Raw genomic sequence first — 19,878 nt, forward strand, 5'->3', positions numbered from 1 at the left:
TTACAATGTTACAGTTCAAGTTGAGCCCTAGGTATATTTATGAAGTTTACCCTCTATTAACTTAATTAATAGTTTTTCTCCTTTTGGTCATGACACAAAAGCTCATGCTGATGCACGACAATATCTACAGCAGAAGCAGCATATTCTTGTCATAAGTAGTAAAGTTATCTTACAGGTGCATTTCCAAAATATAGTTGTTCCTTCATATTCTTTTTTTTTTTTTTAAATGCTCTTTTCTGGTTCAGTGATATATCATAAATACAGTCTTTTCCAAGCAATGAGTAGGAAATAGATTTCCACTGAATTTTCTTTAGCTTTGAGGAGTTTAGACATCATCAAATATTCTGCTTCAAGACATTGAGAGGTATCTTCCACCAGGCTGGTACCTGCAGAATCAATTTTAAATATGAAAAAGTATCACAGGAATCAGAAAAATAAAGACCTATGAAATCATATAACCCTCGCTGCACTCTTTACTCCTTAAGTCTCCACGAATTACAGGATCTGAAGTTCTACTGAATTGCTGTTTCCATGAGAATTTGTTAGGCAGTCATTAAATTAAATCTCATGTGACCAAGAAAAACAGTGATACGAATACAGGGAGTCTTAAAGAACTTTGTTTCCTCTTACAAAGGAAAGAAGTTGAATGTTTTTGTTGAATAGAACTTTTTTTTAAACCAGCATCCAAAAGTTGTTTGGGTGATTAAAAGAACATCTCATTGGGTATTCCTAGGAGAAATACAACATCAAAGATGATTAAAACAAATGGCTGCATACTTAGTGGGGAAAAAAGAAGCTTCACAAATTGTTGATCAAATATATTTTAAAAGCATTTTAAAAGCACAAATAAGTTCCAATACAAGCACAATGTACTTCCTCTCTGTGGTATTTACCAAAACCTGAAAAGACACAAAGCCAGAACCTAGCCTCCCTCTTACGCTGTCCTAGAAGGCTTTCGACTACTGCAGGAGCTACAGTTTTAAAAATCAGTGTTACACAAGCTATTTTTAAGTGAATTGAAATTTTAAATGCAATTATTCTTGATTTATTACCTCTATGAAGTGAAATGCAGGTCACTAGAGGAAGGCTCAGTTAAGTTCTGTGGCTCCAGATTTTCCACTCTGCAAAGTCCGTATAGGTAAGACTTCAGACACTATACTTGAAATGTATTTGCTCCAAAAGAATTATATATTCATATTCCTATTTTTGTAAACTATTATCCCTGTCTCACACTGTATAGAAGTCAACAGCTGATAGAACTGCCAGGTTAGTTCCTCTTTAAACTCTTGTGCTTAAAAAGAACCAACTTTTGAAATGTGGTGACATTAGACTAGATAAATTAGTTGTTGATACAAACTAATATTGCTGAATCAATCTGTAAAACTTGACAATGTCGTTTAACAGGATTCTTTGCATGTTTTTGAACTAGCATTTATTTGTTGACAATATAGATATATGTCAACTGAAACCATTTCTGAATTTTTATTGTATTTGGTATAGCTGAAAATAATGTAAACTATAACTTTTTATAAGGTAATTTAAAATTATTTATCATTAAATGGTTTACATCATAACTGCCTAGACAAAAAAAGCACCCGTAAAATGTATTCTTTCTTGAATATGAGCAGAGCTTAGCAGTTAAAAGATACTCTATTTCATGACTAAAGAAATTTGATGTTGCAATCACACCCACAGAATCACAGAATTCTCTATTATAGACAGAACTACACTGTGCAGTCTGGGACTTTTCGTTCAATAAATTCAGATTTTCATTTACTCCAGTAGTTCCAAGATCTGATCCCCAGGTGTATTCCTGCAATTACTGGCCCTGTAATACTCAGTTTTATTTCTTGCAGCCCTTTATGATAGTTTTTATGCAGGGGAATCAAGTGAGCTTTCTCAAGTCTTGTAAGAAATTAAAGAAAACCTTGTATTGTACATATGCAGGTCATTCTCCAGTTCTTTCACTTCTGTATTTATATGCAATATTTTTCAGATTATGCCAATATACAAAATTATATTCAACTCAAACCTTACTCAGACATTTCTAAAAAACTGAAAAAACCTTCCGGTTTCAATTGGTTTTAAAATAATCCCTATATCATGGGGGAGAAGGAAGAAAGGAAAAGAGCTAGGCGAGACAGTAAATTTTGTTTACAAAACTATTATTATGAAACCAGCTGATATAGCTGTTACAGGTCAGAAGACAGAAGACATTAATATCTTTTAATTGTAAATAAAACAGAAGATTCCTCAACTTCCCAAGTCCAATTCAAGAGGGTCATCATTAATTGAGTCTGCGTTAAAATCCAAAGGTTCTGCATCCTGGAGAAGTTCTATTCTATCTCTTTCAGTCCTACCATTTGACTGGGTGTACTTTGATAGCGCTGAATAGGTAAAAGGAAGGAAAGACACTCATTTGCTCTATGAACACCTTAGAGTGTGTAGAAACATCAAACCAGAATAATAATCTGCTGGTATCTCATTCAAAGTGGAAGTGTGATGATTTAGAGTAGATTCAGTATTAAACCAAATCTGGCTACACGCTCAAAATTGTAGTATTTAATTTTTGTATCTCCAGAGCAATGTGACTACAACTTTTCTCTTGCCCCTCAAGTAGGATGAGATCTACTTTGTAAAGAATCAAAGAAAATGAGAAGTTATATGCAAACTTTACTTTTAAATCAATCAATCATCCATTCATCTTTCCACCTTCCCACTTTTAACTAAGCTATCCTAGAGAGAGCTATGTGCAAGATTTAGCTGGAGTTTTTTTGGTTTGATTTTTTTGTTTTTAAAGAGGCAATCTCATGAATTAAAGATAGTTGTTTTGCAGCTCACTCTGCCACCTTCATTAGGCCATTACCTACAGCTTGTTTTGGCATTGGAATGCTACGTATTCATATGGTTAACATGAAAATATAATTTCATATAATTTCAGTTAGTCTACCACTGAAAATTTGGGTTTCCAACTTTGTAAAGAGAAAGGGGAAATCTACCAGAGTTGTCTCAAAAGCATGTTCAAAGCTTCCCGCCTCCCCCTTTTTCTTCTTCTTTTTTTTTTTTTGTTGTTGTTTGTTTTGGAAAGCACTTTCCTTGAAGCTTCTCCCTTTTATTTAGTAAACTTTTATGAGCTTTGCAGCACTTAATTCAATCTGTCACAGTTTAGTTGATCAGTTTCATTTCTCACTTGTTGTTAGCTTACAAGAGCACATAAAATATATGAAAAACACTGACACAATGACAAATAAACTTTTTGGAAGTTTAGAACAGACACAAAAAAGTTTTTTGTTAACAGACATTATTAAATGAACATGTATATACTTGTGTGATAGGTTATTGGCTTTACATTTGTTGGGCATTTATCTGATTATTCCATTATTCCAGTCTGAAAGAGTTCATTTGCAAGTAGAAGCGGTAAATTTTAGATTTAAAATTCCCAACTTCAAGACATATATAATAATAAGCTGGCTGGACTTATAAACAGAGCTTTAAACTAGATTTAGCAGGGGTAGGGGATGGTATTCTAAGCACTCAAGAAGAGCCAGGGCTGCTGAGGCATTAGGAAGCAACAGGGGAAACACCTGTGAATTGCCTCAAGGGAATTAGGACAAGCTCCTCTAAAAAGGTGATGTGGCCAATAGCCCAGCTGAAGTGCCTCTATACCAATGCACAAAGCACGGGAAACAAACAGGAGGAGCTGGTAGCTGCTGCCCAGATGGAAAACTATGATCTGACTGCTATCACAGAGACTTGGTAGGATGAATCGCACGATTGGAGTGCTGTGATTGACAGCTATAAAATATTCAGAAGGGACAGGCAAGGAAGGAGAGGTGGGGGAGTTGCCCTCTATGCCAAAAATGGGATTGATTGCACAGAGCTATCTTTGAAGAACAGCAATGCGCAGGTCGAGAGCTTATTAGAGACCAAGTGTCATGGTTTAACCCCGGTCGGCAACCAAGCACCACACAGCTACTCACTCACCCTTCCCCCCCCCATGGTGGGATGGGGGAGAGAATCAGAAGAGCAAAAGTAAGAAAACTCGTGGGTTGAGATAAGAACAGTTTAATAATTCAAATAAAACAAAATAAAAAAAAAATAATAATAAGTTGTAATGAAAAGGAAAACAACAAAAGAGAGAGAGAAGAACAAAACCCAGGAAAAACAAGTGATGCAACCGCTCACCACCCACCAACTGATGCCCAGCCAGTCCCCGAGTAGCGATCGCTGCCCCCCGGCCAACTCCCCCCACCTTATATACTGAGCATGTTGTCATATGGTATGGAATACCCCTTTGGCCAGTTTGGGTCAGCTGTCCTGGCTATGTTCCCTCCCAGCTTCTTGTGCACCTCCTTGCTTGCAGACTATGGGAAGCTGAAAATTCCTTGACTTAGTATAAACACTGCTTAGCAACAACTAAAACATCAGTGTGTTATCAACATTATTCTCATATTAAATCCAAAACACAGCACTATACCAGCTACTAGGAAGAAAATTAACTCTATCCCAGCCGAAACCAGGACAACAAGCTAACAAAGGAAACTTTGTTGTTGGTGTCTACTACAGGACACCCGATTAAGAAGAGGAGGTTGATGAAGAGTTCTTTCTTCAACTGCAGGAAGCATCACGCTCACAGGCCCTGATCCTGATAGGGGACTTCCACCACCCGGACATCTGCTGGAAAAGCAGCACAGCGAACTGCAAGCAGCCCAGGAAACTACTGGAGTGCGTTGAGGACAACTTCCTAGTACAGGTGATGGAGAGCCCGACCAGAGGAGAGGCACTGCTGGACCTGTTGCTCACTAATGTGGAAGAACTTATCGGATAGATCAAGATTGGAGGTAGCCTGGGCTGCAGCGATCATGTCCTGGTGGAATTCTCAATCTTGAGGGGTATAGGACAGGTTAAAGTAGAGTCAGGACCCTAAACCTCAGAAAGGCAAAATTTTGGCTGTTTAGGGCGCTAGTGCGTGGGATCCCTTGGGAAACTGCCCTCAGAGGCAAAGGAGCGAATGAGAGCTGGGAGATATTTAAAGACATTTTTCTTAGGGCGCAAGAGCTCTCAATCCCAACGTGCAAGAAGTCGGGCAGGGGAGGCAGGAGGCCAGCTTGGCTAAGTCAAGACCTCTTAGCCAAACTAAAACACAAAAACCAAAATGCATAGGCAGTGGAGGCAGGGATACACATCCTGGGGAGATTATAGGGATATGGCCCGGGAGTGCAGGGAGGGGATCAGGAAAGCCAAGGCACAGCTGGAGCTGAACTTGGCTAGGGACGTAAAAAATAACAAGAAGGGCTTCTTCAGGTACATAGGACAACAAAGGAAGATGAAAGAAACTGTACCCCCCTGATGAGCAAAACAGGAGACCTGGCTACAACCGACATGTTGAGTACCTCAGCCTTCTCCAAATTTTTTTGCCTCAGTCTTCACCAGCAAGTGCTCTAGCTACACCGCCCAATTCACAGAATCCAAAGGCAGGGACTGGGAGAATGAAGTACTGCCCACCGTAGGGGAAGGTCAGCTTCGAGACCATCTAAGGAACCTGAATGTGCACAAGTCCATGGGACCCGATGAGATCCATCCGAGGGTCCTGAGGGAACTGTTGGATGAAGTTGCTAAGCCACTCTCCATCATATTTGAAAAGTCTTGGCAGTCCGATGAAGTTCCCGCTGACTGGAAAAGGGGAAACATAACCCCCATTTTTAAAAAGGGAAAAAAGGAAGACCCGGGGAACTACAGGACGGTCAGTCTCACCTCTGTGCCCAGTAAGATCATGGAGCAAATCCTCCTGGAAACCATGCTAAGGCACATGGAAAACAGAGGTGATTGGTGACAGCCAACATGGCTTCACTGAAGGCAAATCATGCCTGACAAATCTGGTGGCCTTCCACGACGGGGTTAGCATTGGTGGATAAGGGAAGAGCAACTGATGTCATCTACCTGGACTTGTGCAAAGCATTTGATACTGTCCTGCACAACATCCTTGTCTCTAAAATGGAGAGACATGGATTTGACAGGTGGACCACTCAGTGGATAAGGAATTGGCTGGATGGTCGCACTCAAAGAGTTGTGGTCAACGGCTTGATGTCCGGGTGGAGACCAGTGACGAGTGGTGTCCCTCGGGGGTCCGTATTGGGACCAGTATTATTTAACATCTTTGTCGGGGACATGGACAGTGGGATTGAGTGCACCCTCAGCAAGTTTGCGGATGACGCCAAGCTGAGTGGTGTGGTTGATACTCCAGAGGGACAGGATGCCATCCAGAGGGACCTGGACAGGCTAGAGAGGTGGGCCTATGTGAACCTCATGAGGTTCAACAAGGCCAAGTGCAAGGTCCTGCACCTGGGTCGGGGCAATCCCAAACATAGATACAGGCTGGGCAATGAGTGGATTGAGAGCAGCCCTGCAGAGAAGGACTTGGGGGTATTGGTGGAAGAAAAACTGAATATGAGCCAGCAACGTGCGCTCGCAGCCCAGAAAGCCAATCGCATCCTGGGCTGCATCAAAAGAAGCGTGGCCAGCAGGTCGAGGGAGGTGATTCTGCCCCTCTACTCTGCTCTCGTGAGACCCCACCTGGAGTACTGTGTTCAGCTCTGGAGCCCTCAGCACAAGAAAGACATGGACCTGTTGGAGCAGGTCCAGAGGAGGGCCACGAAGATGATCAGGGGGATGGAACGCCTCTCCTATGAGGACAGGCTGAGAGAGTTGGGGTTGTTCAGCCTGGAGAAGAGAAGGCTCTAGGGAGACCTTATAGCAGCCTTCCAGTACTTAAAGGGGGCCTACAGGAAAGATGGGGAGGGACTCTTTCTCAGGGAGTGTAATGATAGGATGGAGGGGTAATGGCTTTAAACTGAAAGAGGGTAGATTTAGATTAGATATTAAGAAGAAATTCTTTACTGTGAGGGTGGTGAGGCACTGGTACAGGTTGCCCAGAGAAGCTGTGGATGCTCCCTCCCTGGAAGTGTTTGAGGCCAGGTTGGATGGGGCTTTGAGCAACCTGATCTAGTGGAAGGTATCCCTGCCCACGGCAGGGGGGTTGGAACTAGATGATCTTTAAGGTCCCTTCCAACCCAAACTATTCTATATCCTAAATAAAGTCTCTGTTGACAGCTGCTAGTCTAATTGCAATCATTATATGTCCCATAAGCAGTCCAAGTAATTGAGTCTAGCCAGAATCTCCAACCTCAGCTAGTTGAAGTGTTGAAGATGGGAAGAAATAAAGCACTCTTTTCAGGTGTCTTTAATGGGCAAGATGGCACTGTGGCACAGAAGGTAATATATCATCACATCATCTAAGACAAAAAGGAATCTATTTACAGCTACTCACACAGCCAGTGTTGTGCAGAAAAGATATTAAAAACAAACAAAACAACCCCCAACAAAAAAAAAAAATCCCCAAAAAACCCTGAGAAGCTGGATTCTTTTTGGTCTGTGTGGACAACTCTGTTTTTAGTGGCATCGTCTCTATTTCCATACCGCTCTTTCCATTCCTGGAAAAAGACAAAAAAGAAAACAAGCTGTGAGGAAAAAGTACCACAACTAAAGCATATCTAGCATCAAGACATAGTCCAGACCCACAATTTAGAGCTAACTGGTCAATCACATCAGACTATGAAAGTAATAATTTGAAAACATTCCTGTTCAGTATCTTGATACAGGAAGATTTTTTTTTTTTTTTTTAAACTCAAGATATGTCCCTTCACTAAACCGGTTTCAATAACTGTTCTTTAGAAGAAAGACTCACAGAAAACAAACTACATATTATTAAATCTGCACACAAAGTTCACTCAACTGCTCTAAGTTATGGTGAGAAGACAGACATTGCTTTTTTGGTTTCTATTTCCATCTAGTGGTAGAATGGTCAAATACCCAGATGCTGATAGCACAAAAAAAAACCCCAAAACATTTGGACAGGCCATGTTTACTAAGCTGCTTGTTCTGTTGTGTTTCCATTCCATCATATAATGTTTTAGCATGTAAACATTTTAATATGAAGTATAATGAAATATTAAAGAAGAAAATGTCTCATGCTCTTATTAGAAGACAACTTCATGTCTCAATAGAAACTTTTCCAATTGCTCCAATAACTTTAAAATATTTCAGATTCGTATCTGGATCCCAGATTACGGACTGGTAGGAACTGGTATACTCAAAGTTACTGTGCTAATTTATGTCATCATATCTTACAGTTCTAAGCTGCAGAAGGATCAAGCATTTATTCATGATCCAGTAAAAGGTAACACTCTCAAAAGCCCAAAAAGTTTCAAGAATGTGCTACAGTATTTAATGCAAACTCAAAAAACAGGTAACATATGAAACTGAGTTTGCTGTTGAACTGAAATTGTTGCTTAATGACAGATCATTTCAGTGTATACTAAATGCATCTTGCATTTGCTGCTATTTAGTTTCACAATAAGTTCAAGTTCTAAAATTATGAGATGGGGGGAGAGGATCAGAAGAAAGGTCTATGCAGTATTGGCTGTCATCATGTGGTGGTGCATTTCCCCCCGCCCCCTCCTAGGCTGCTTGTTGATCTCAGAAATTTCCATGAGACCTCGGCCTTGGTGTACTGAGTCTGGTGGTTGAGAGCTCCTTGACCGTATCAGAAACTCTGCATAGCTGAGGCTGGGAACATACTCCTACTGTCTGGCCCAGGTGTCAAGTAGAATAACACTGAAACCTTGAGAATTTTTTAGTAATTACCACCTGGGACTGTGGCCAGGATGGGAATTTACAGATGCCTAAAGCCAACCATCTTGCGAACCTATAAATGGTGGTCCTAAGTGAGACCCTTTGAACTCTCCGGGACCACAGCGGGCTGCACCCTGTATCTCCCTCTGAGTGGGACGCCTCTCAGAGCTTGCGACTTCTCAGGTCTGCAATATTCGGAGGCCCATCGTCCAACAGGACCTGGGCTGAAACTCTTCACTCCTCAAGGCTCAACCCTTGCCCGTTGAGAAATGCCGAGACATTTTACATGAATATTTCTTCACCAAACTCGAGGGGAATTTTTAACAGGTATACCTTTTGTACATTTATAAATATATATTTCTGTCTGTGTGTACGTGTGAACTAACAGTAAGCATAATCTGTAATTAAGTCGTGATTATAGTAGACTCTACTAACACTTAATTTGTAAATATTAAATTAGTTAATGATTAAGTGCTGCTAAAGTTTGTTAATGATTAAGTGCTGTTAAAATTGTGAATGAACCCTAGACTGCTGCCAAACACATATGGTCCCTAAGATATAAACATAGAGACATTAGACATAACATGATTTTCCTTTGTATGTTTCATTGGTGTAGTAAGTAATAGAGTGAACCTTGCCATCGAACTCTTAAGTCGCACCTTTATAAATCACTTTCTGCTAATACCTTTGACGGTGATTCTTTAAGCAGTCTCTAAACCACTCATTCGCGACACATCAATAATTGAAGTCAAGTATCCCTGAGCTTGAAAAGCCCAGAGTTTTTAGTCCCAGTATTATCTTGCCTTTCTGCAGATAATATTTTTCCCTTCCTTTAGTTAGGTCATTTTTTGCGTGCATCCTTTCGATTTATCTCTTTGATTGTGACTTTCTGTCCTGGTTTCGGCTGGGACAGAGTTAAATTTCTTCCTAGTGCTGTGTTTTGGATTTAGCATGAGAAGAATGTTGATAACACACTGATGTTTTTAGTTGTTGCTAAGTACCCTGGCTAGCAGGGCTAGTCAAGGACATTCAGCTTCCATGCTCTGGAAGAGGCTGGGAGGGAGCATAGCCGGGACAGCTGGCCCAGCTGGCCAACGGGATATTCCATACCATGTGACATCATGTTCTGCATATGAATGGTAGGCGTTTTCCAGGAAGTAGCGATCGCTACTTGGTTATCGGTCAGCGCGGGTGGTGAGCAATTGCATTGTGCATCACTCATTTTGTATATTTTATCATTATCATTATTATTTTCCCTTTTCTGTTCTATTAAACTGTCTTTATCTCAACCCACGATTTTTTCTCACTCTTACCCTTCCGATTCTCTCTCTGTCCCACTGGGGTGGGGGGGGGAGGGGGAGTGAGTGAGCGGCTGCGTGGTGTTTGGCTGCCTGCCAGGTTAAACCACGACACTTTTTGTACTAAATTCCAAATGTTATAAATTAATGAAAAACTGAAGCTGCTTAAAATGAAGCTGCCTGAATTATTGTTTATTCAGATTGAGTGCCTTCACCAATCTTTCAATTCAGTATGCACTCAAAATATGATTTGAATGAAACGTTCTGTTTGTTGCTCGGTGGTAACAGTATTCATTCTGTCTTAAATGTAATTCCCTCCTCTGAAAAAAAAAAAAAAATCTGTGCCAATTACTTTCCAATGAGCACACAAAGCAACAGGTAACTTTGGGAGGAGCATACAGTCCCCATTTCAGTGAATATGACAACACTGCAACTGCAGTTATTTCAAGCAGAGCAGTATCAGCAGAAGAGACTGATGATAAACCATTTCAGATTATTCTGCATCCTAGAATTCACAACACTTTTTAACACTTGTTAAACCTATAGGCATAAGCTGTTCTCACAGCACACTGAGTAACTAGGTTGTCCAAGTAGTGTGACCACAATCATCCTCTTATCTTTTAAAGTTAAAATGTAGATTATCTCCCCCCCCCCAGCCAAGACTATCCTGCAAGATTAAACTGATTCCATCAATTATTGGGGGACTTATTTTTTTGCAAAATAGATCATGCTGAATTAAATAGCGATGACAAATCCTATCAGATATAGCAGTATATTAATATTATAATTAGCTAAAACAATCTCATACCCTTCTTCTGTTTTCACCTTCTTCCTGCCTTTGTTGTTTTCTTTTCTCTATAAATAAAAATTTAAAAAAATTTTCTGAGCTACACCAACATTTTTTTTTAAAACAAACATAATGAAAATCCAAAGTTAACTAGCAAAGATTCTTATTGAAATAGATGGCTCATACAATTAAATAAAAACAAAAGACAAAGCTGCTTGTCTATCATTATGGAGTTTCCCATTAAAATCAACTCATCATGATGATATCTTGGGTCAAGGCATAACATTTGGATACCACTTGGCAAAGCAAAAAGAAACTCTTAGAAATAGTTGGGAAAAGTATGATGTTAGGAAGAAACTTGAGCATTATTGAATCAAAATCTTGCTGAAGTTCTAGGAGGCCCAAAGTATGACCCAAACAGTTTGTGTCAGTATCTGCTATTAAGCTGGAAGTGTAACATCACAGTACCAAAGAAATAGTAATCTGTTGTTTAAGGGAATGAGACACTCCCCCTTCTCCAAAAAATACTACTATAAGTAAATCTAGCTGGTTTCGTTTTTCATAAACTATGAAAGGAGAATAAAAGTATTGCATAATATAACATTATATCCAGAGATTTTAATTTCTAAACCTTCACTCAAGAACCACAACAGCTTTTAACAACTTTCAAGGAACACTTTCAATAAAAATTAACATTAAAAAAATTAAAAAGCTCTCCAAAACAGCAGATAATTACAGCTCTACAGAACAACATGCTTTGTGTGATAAAGCACAGTAGTTAGTTGAAACAGCAAAAAATCCTAAAGGAAATGACAGAATTTGGACAGCTCAATGAACATACTTACACAAAGAAAGATTAAAATGAGGTTGTTGATGATAAAGACAATTTAAGTGCTAACTATCCTTTATGACAGATTATACAAGATCTCAGCATCTGCTCAGGTATTATTAGATCAGTAATGACTTCAGAGGAGCATCACTGAATTGTAAAATATTTAGAAATATCTCAATTTCAGATACTGGATGAGTAAAGCTGATACTTTACTTCAGATGTCAATGAAGTCCAGCACTGTTTATATAGCAACCACAGTGCTGTAAGCCTATTGAATTTTGTGCAGTAGACTGCCTCATTACTGTTTCCAAAATATTGACAAGCTATATGCTTTTTTTGGGGGGGCAACTTTTCAGACAAGTTTAATGCAACAATATATTATATTTTGTGGGAAGAATAGGATAGAGGACTTAACTTACCTATTCTGATTAGCTCTTTTCCTTCATCAATCAAATCATTTCGCTGTCCCCCATGAACTGCTGGAATCCCAAAAGATTCAAACGAGTTTCTAAACTGGTAAAAGCAGAAGGATAAGCAATTTCCTTTGTTAATATACAATGAATAGTTTAGATATATTACACTGCAAAATGTAAAACAATTTATTCAGAAATTTATGGACAATTCAAAGAAAAAAAGCAACATAGAAGAAAAGGCAGATTATTATATTAGCTGAGAAATCAGAAAATTCAGAACAGTGACACGTTCCTAAATCCAATTGAAAGTGATGGAATAATCTTATTCAAGTAGTGAGATAAAACTGTTTATAGTCTGAGAGTAGTGCAAATGATTTAAGACAATTACTTGAAATGTTCTCAGATATAACAGAATTTATACCTATGATATCTCATTGACTCTTCTTTGCCAGAAAAAAATGACTATAAAGATTCTGCCTATTATGATTTCTGTATTTTTAAAACAGTAATAACATAGGAAAACCACCTTCATCTCAGGTTTCACTCAGGAGAAATGTGTGGCATACTCTTAAGCTGTAGGGATGCTGGCTGCCATTTTGGATACCCACTAGACAGCAGTCAGATAATAAGCTTGCTCCATCTTTTGCCCAGGATTAAGCTAGTCCTGGAACTGGATAGCATGAAACCACTTTCACCTTTTCAACTTCCCACCAGAGAATACAACTGCTGGTTTTGTTATTGTTTTCCTCCCTCCAAACTGGAACATCATTATCATGTTCAAAGTTGGCTTCATTGTATATTTATGCTGAAAAGTTTTTTCCTATACTATCTGAACTTTAAGACTGCTGGATTAAACAAGGGAGACAAATTTCCTTGATAGATTTTAATTAAACATTCAGTTTCACATGTATCTGAATGTTTAGAGGGCATTAAATTTCATGAAAAGAACCTTCCTCTCACCCCCCCCCCCCCACACACACCCCAGTGGGACGGGGAGAGAATCGGAAGGGTAAGAGTGAGAAAAACTCGTGGGTTGAGATAAAGACAGTTTAATAGAACAGAAAAGGAAGGGGGAAAAAAAAAATAATAATGATAGAATATACAAAATGAGTGATGCACAATGCAATTGCTCATCACCTGCACTGACCGATAACCAAGCAGCGATCGCTACTTCCTGGATCACGCCTACCATTCATATACTGAGCATGACGTCACATGGTATGGAACACCCTGTTGGCCAGCTGGGCCAGCTGTCCCGGCTATGCTCCCTCCCAGCCTCTTGTGCACCTGGCAGAGCATGGAAGCTAAAAGTCCTTGACTAGCAGGGTACTTGGCAACAACTGAAAACATCAGTGTGTTATCAACATTCTTCTCATACTAAATCCAAAACACAGCACTAGGAAGAAATTTAACCCTATCCCAGCCGAAACCAGGACACTCTCCTTTAGTTTCTTTTCTTCCTTTTCACCATGGCATTCAAGACCCAGGATCATCACAGTCAAGAAGTCACACAAAGTGTTTTCTTGTCATTGGCTTTCCTGTTTGCTTTTTGTGGGTTTCTTTGCCTCCACCACCACTCTTGTCACCTAGCCTAAAGGTAAGCAGGAAAAAGCTAGGACTGGATCCTTGTTGTCTTACTACCTGTAGATGCGCATAGGATATTAACGGACATTCAAGGCATTTAACTATATTCTACATGACTCAAAACCTATATGTTGCTTCTGACTGAATGGTAATGCAAAATTGAAGAAGTGAACATAAATGTAGCCAAGCAGGGTCAGACCAAAGATATCTCATCCCTTACAGTGGTCAAAAGCAGACATTTTGAAATAATATAAGGATAAAGCAAGCATATAACAGTATTTTCTGCAATTACCCTTCTAGCCTCCAACAAATTGTGCCTTAGGGAAACAAGATCAAATGATTTAAACCACTATGCTTTCAAACTGAAGTCTGGCAACTGATCAGAAATTTGTTATGAGTCTGTTTGTTAGAAAGTTCATTACCTAAAGTTTGTGCTAAAGCTTCTCAGTTTATTAGAAAACCTTGCTGAAAACATAGCTTCCTCACGGTAATTTTAATCTCAAATAGCAGAATCTAAATGTTTGTGGGCTCCAAAGTTTGAACAGACTCCAAAACCCAGGAATGAATTTTAATGCAAAAAACCCCCACACAAACCCAGTTATGAGTTAATACAATGGTTATTCTTAAAATGTACGCATTTCACATATATAAACAGCGATCTATTGTTTTAGGTTTTGCATTTTTATTAATACGTCACAACTCAACTGCTGGAAGAGAAGTGAATCTCTTCCTGATTGCTGAAACTAATATTACTAATGTAAAGAAACGTGGAGGATCAGTCTTGCAAATTACTTACCTAAAGTATGTGGCAATACAGAGAATGACAACAAGCATTGGATAATATATATAGAATCATAGAATCATTAAGGTTGGAAAAGACCTCTAAGATCATCAAGTCCAACCGTCAACCCAACACCACCATACCCACTACACCATGTCCCTAAGCGCCTCATCTACACGTCTTTTAAATACTTCCAGGGATGGTGACTCAACCACTTCCCTGGGCAGCCTGTTCCAAGGCCTGACCACTCTTTCAGTAAAGAAATTTCTCCTAATGTCCAATCTAAACCTCCCTTGGCGCAACTTGAGGCCATTTCCTCTCGTCCTATCGCTAGTTACTTGGCAGAAGAGACCAACACCCACCTCGCTACAACCTCCTTTCAGGTAGTTGTAGAGCACGATGAGGTCTCCCCTCAGCCTCCTCTTCTCCAGGCTAAACAGTCCCAGTTCCCTCAGCCGCTCCTCATAAGGCTTGCGCTCCAGGCCCTTCACCAGCTTCGTTGCCCTCCTCTGGACATGCTCCAGCACCTCCATGTCCTTCTTGTAGTGAGGGGCCCAAATCTGAACACAGTATTCGAGGTGCGGCCTCACCAGTGCCGAGTACAGGGGCACGATCACCTCCCTACTCCTGCTGGCCACACTATTTCTGATAGAGGACAGGATGCCATTGGCCTTCTTGGCCACCTGGGCACTCTGCCGGCTCATGTTCAGCTGGCTGTCGACCAGCACCCCCAGGTCCTTTTCCTCTGGGCAGCTTTCCAGCCACTCCTCCCCAAGCCTGTAGCGTTGCATGGAGTTGTTGTGGCCCAAGTGCAGGACCCGGCACTTGGCCTTGTTGAACCTGTCCCGGTTTCGGCTGGGATAGGGTTAAATTTCTTCCTAGTGCTGTGTTTTGGATTTAGTATGAGAAGAATGTTGATAACGCACTGATGTTTTCAGTTGTTGCTAAGTGCCCTCCTAGTCCAAGGACAGCTCCCATGCCTACTGACTGAGCTAGGTACACAAGATGGGAGGGAACATAATCAGGACAGCCGGGACAGCTGGCTAAAGGGGTATTCCGTACCATGGGACATCATGCTCAGTATATGAACGGTAGGCGTGATCCAGGAAGTACCAATCGCTACTTGGTTATCGGTCAGCGCAGGTGGTGAGCAATTGCATTGTGCATCACTCATTTTGTATATTCTATCATTATTTATTATCATTATTTTCCCTTTTCTGTTCTATTAAACTGTCTTTATCTCAACCCACGAGTTTTTCTCACTCTTACCCTTCCGATTCTCTCCCCGTCCCACTGGGGTGGGGGGGGAGTGAGTGAGCGGCTGTGTGGTATTTGGCTGCCTGCCAGGTTAAACTACGACAAACCTCATACAGTTGGCCTCGGCCCATCGATCCAGCCTGTCCAGGTCCCTCTGCAGAGCCTTCCTACCCTCGAGCAGATCAACACTCCCACCCAACTTGGTGTCATCTGCAAACTTACTGAGGGAGCACTCAATCCCCTCATCCAGATCGTTGATAAAGATATTGAACAAGACTGGCCCCAAAACTGAGCCCTGGGGAACACCGCTCGTGACTGGCCGCCAACTGGATTTAACTCCATTCACCACAAGTCTCTGGGCTCGGCCATCCAGCCAGTTTTTTACCCAGCGAAGAGTGTACCTGTCTAAGCCGTGAGCCGCCAGCTTCTCTAGGAGAATGCTGTGGGAGACAGTGTCAAAGGCTTTACTGAAGTCCAGGTAGACCACATCCACAGCCTTTCCCTCATCCACTAGGCAGGTCACCTGGTCATAGAAGGAGATCAGGTTGGTCAAGCAGGACCTGCCTTCCGTGAACCCGTGCGGGCTGGGCCTGATCCCCTGGTTGTCCCGGACATGCCTTGTGAGCACCCTCAAAACGAACCGCTCCATGATCTTCCCTGGCACCGAGGTCAGGCTGACTGGCCTGTAGTTCCCCGGATCCTCCTTCCGGCACTTCTTGTAGATGGGCGTCACATTGGCAAGCCTCCAGTCGTCTGGGACCTCCCCTGTTAACCAGGACTGCTGGTAAATGATGGAGAGTGGCTCAGCAAGCTCCTCCGCCAGCTCCCTCAGCACCCTCGGGTGGATCTCATCTGGCCCCATAGACTTGTGAACATCCAGGTGGCGTAGCAGGTCATTAACTTCTTCCTCTTGGATTATGGGGGGTTTATCCTGCTCGCCGTCCCTGTCTTCCAGCTCAGGGGACTGAGTACCCTGAGGATAACTGCTCTGACTATTAAAGACTGAGGCAAAGAAGGCATTAAGTACCTCAGCCTTATCCTCGTCCTTGGTGGCAACGATCCCCCCCCCCCGCATCCAATAGAGGATGGAGATTCTCCTTGGCTCTCCTTTTGTCATTAATATACCTGTAAAAGCTTTTTTTGTTGTCTCTCACGACAGTGGCCAGGTTGAGTTCTAGCCGGGCTTTTGCCTTTCTAGTTTCCTCTCTGCACGACCTAACGAGATCCCTGTACTCTTCTTGAGTTGCCTGCCCCTTCTTCCAAAGGTGATAAACTCTCCTTTTTTTTCCTGAGTCCCAGCCAGAGCTCCCCGTTCAGCCAGGCCGGACGTCTTCCCCGCCCGTTCTTCTTAAGGCACATGGGGACAGCCCGCTCCTGCGCCTTTAAGACTTCCTTCTTGAAGAACGTCCAGCCTTCCTGGACCCCTTTGCCCTTCAGGACTGTCCCCCAAGGGACCCTCTCGACCAGTGTCCTGAGCAGGCCAAAGTCCGCCCTCCGGAATTCCATGGTAGCGGTTTTGCTGGCCCCCCTCCTTACTTCACCAAGTATTGAGAATTCTATCATTTCATGGTCGCTAAGCCCAAGACGGCCTCCGACCACCACATCTCCCACCAGTCTTTCTCTGTTTGTGAACAGCAGGTCAAGCGAGGCACCTCCCCTGGTAGGCTCCCTTACCAGCTGCGTCAGGAAGTTATCATCTTCCACACACTCCAGGAACCTCCTCGACTGTTTCCTCTCTGCCGTGTGGTATTTCCAGCAGACATCGGAAAGTTGAAGTCCCCCACGAGAACAAGGGCTAGCAACTGTGAGACTTCTGCCAGCCTCTTGTAGAATATTTCGTCTGCCTCCTCGTCCTGGCTAGGTGGTCTATAACAGACCCCCAGCAGGATATCTGCCTTGTTGGCCTTCCCCCTCATCCTTACCCACAAGCACTCGACCTCATCATCACTACCATTGAGCTCTAGACAGTCGAAGCACTCCCTAACACACAGGGCTACCCCACCGCCTCTCCTTCCTCGCCTGTCCCTTCTGAAGAGCTTATAGCCATCCATTGCAGCACTCCAATCGTGAGACTCATCCCACCATGTTTCCGTGATGGTGACTAAGTCATAGCTACCCTGCTGCACAATGGCTTCCAGCTCCTCCCGTTTGCCGCCCATGCTGCGTGCATTGGTGTACATGCACTTGAGCTGGGCTGCCAATTTCTCCCCCGACATTGGCGTGCCCCCCCTAGGCTCTTCTCTAGTGAGCCTGGTTTTATCCCCTTCCCCCTTCGAATCTAGTTTAAAGCCCTCTCGATGAGCCCCACCAACTCATACGCAAGAATCCTTTTCCCCCTGTGAGACAGCTGAACTCCATCCGTTGCCAGCAGGCCCGGTGCTGTGTAAAGCTCCCCGTGGTCAAAGAAGCCAAAATTCTGTCGATGGCACCAGCCCCTGAGCCACATGTTGATCCGATGAGTTTTCCTGTTCCCTTCAGTATTCCTCCCTGCCACTGAAGGGATCGAGGAAAACACTACCTGTGCTCCCGATCCTTCCACCAGTCGCCCCAGTGCCCTGAAGTCCCTTTTGATCCCTTCGGGACTCCTCTCTGCAACCTCCTCACTGCCAGCCTGTATAACCAATAGCAGGTAGTAATCGGAGGCCTGCACGAGACTAGGGAGCTTCCTAGTAATGTCCTTCACCCGGGCCCCAGAGAGGCAGCAGACTTCCCTGTGGGATGGGTCTGGCTGGCAAATTGGGCCCTCCGTCCCCCTCAGAAGGGAATCACCTATGACAATTACCGCCCTTTTTTCCTTAGCGGAGACAGTCGTAATGCATGGGGCTGACTGACTCGCCTCAGGCAACCCCCTGGATGGGCCTTCATCTACATCCTCATTTGCCTGGCCCTCAAGTTCCAGGGCCCCATATCCGTTGTGTAAGGGCAACTGGGAAGGTGAGGGAGGCCGGCCGGGGGTTCGCCTGGCACCCCGAGCAGGGACCTGTGTCCATTCCCCTCCGTCGCCTGGGTCTCCTCCTTCTGCCTGGCGGCAAGAGGGCAGGGGATCCTCCGCTTCTTGCGGAGCCTCCATCTGCTGCCCTTGCCTCAGGGATGGTAGGGTGCGACTCCACCAATCTATCTCCCTCTCACACTCCCTGATACTCCTTAACCTCTCCACTTCCTCCTTCAGCTCTTGCCACCAGGCTGAGCAGATCGTCCACCTGGTCACAGTGCACACAGGCGTCATCTCTGCTGCCCTCCTGTACAAGGGACAGCCTCAGGCACTCCCTGCAGCCGGAGACCTGGACAGATGTATGTTTGTGTGGGGGCTCCGTCTGGGTCGCCACGTTTCTTCTGGCGATGGCTTTCGGCCGAGTGGAAACCATAGCTAGGTCCTCTTCTGGGAGGGCGATGACCACGAGTGAAGCTAGCCTCTGGAGCCTGGAGGGGGGCTGCGCCCTGCCCGCGCGAACTGCCGCGCGAACTGCCGCGCCACGCCCCGGATCGCTCGCGCTCCCTGGGGGCTGCTCTTGTATCTGAGGGGGTTTGGCCGCCGTCTCTCCTGTCCCCGCCCACGCTGAGTCAGAGCTGCCGCTCGTCAGGAGCTCACTCCTCCAGCTCGGGGGAGGGGGTGGGGGCTGGGGCACCCTCTCGCTCCCTGCGCTTTTGCCTTCGCGGTTTTTGCTGCGGTTTTGCCGCTTTAGGAAGGGTCCCCCGGCGCGATCCTCCGCTCCGGAGCCCTTTGGCTCGGTGGCTTCGAGGGGCAACAGTTTCATTTATATTTTTTCATTTATAATCATATGGATATATCACAGAATAATGATGTACAGATCATTGGGATTTATATCCATTTAAAACATTGCATCTGCAATGAAGGACAGCACTCTCATGGATCCCATTATCTGGAAAAAATATCCACAATAGCAAGCTCTGATCAGATATATTCTACATATACCCAGAAAGATTGTGCCATCTCCCTGTTTTCAGTCCACAACACACAAACACACAATCCTTTACAGTTACTGAAACATAGGTAAGTATTATCATCACAGATCTGATTCAGACAGCTGACCCAGAATGCCTAGATATAAAGGCCACCTCTAACAGTGTATTCACTTTGAGGTGTCTAAGATGCTAGATCTTGTTGTCTCACCTGATCTAGAATCAGTTCAAATCTGGTGGATCTTTTCATCTGCTGTGAAAGGAGTCTCTGGACAACACTAAGAATCTACTTGCCAACAACAAAGGGAGATGTG

At 43.3% G+C, this 19,878-nt stretch overlaps 1 pseudogene; it reads right to left on the reverse strand.

The window, feature by feature from the left end:
• Window positions 1-325: 325 nt before the first annotated feature.
• Window positions 326-19,878, reverse strand: part of LOC142074946 (G-protein coupled receptor-associated protein LMBRD2-like) — a 64,765-nt pseudogene continuing 45,212 nt past the window's right edge.

This window comes from Calonectris borealis, chromosome W (assembly GCF_964195595.1).
Source record: "Calonectris borealis chromosome W, bCalBor7.hap1.2, whole genome shotgun sequence".
NCBI lineage: Eukaryota > Metazoa > Chordata > Aves > Procellariiformes > Procellariidae > Calonectris > Calonectris borealis.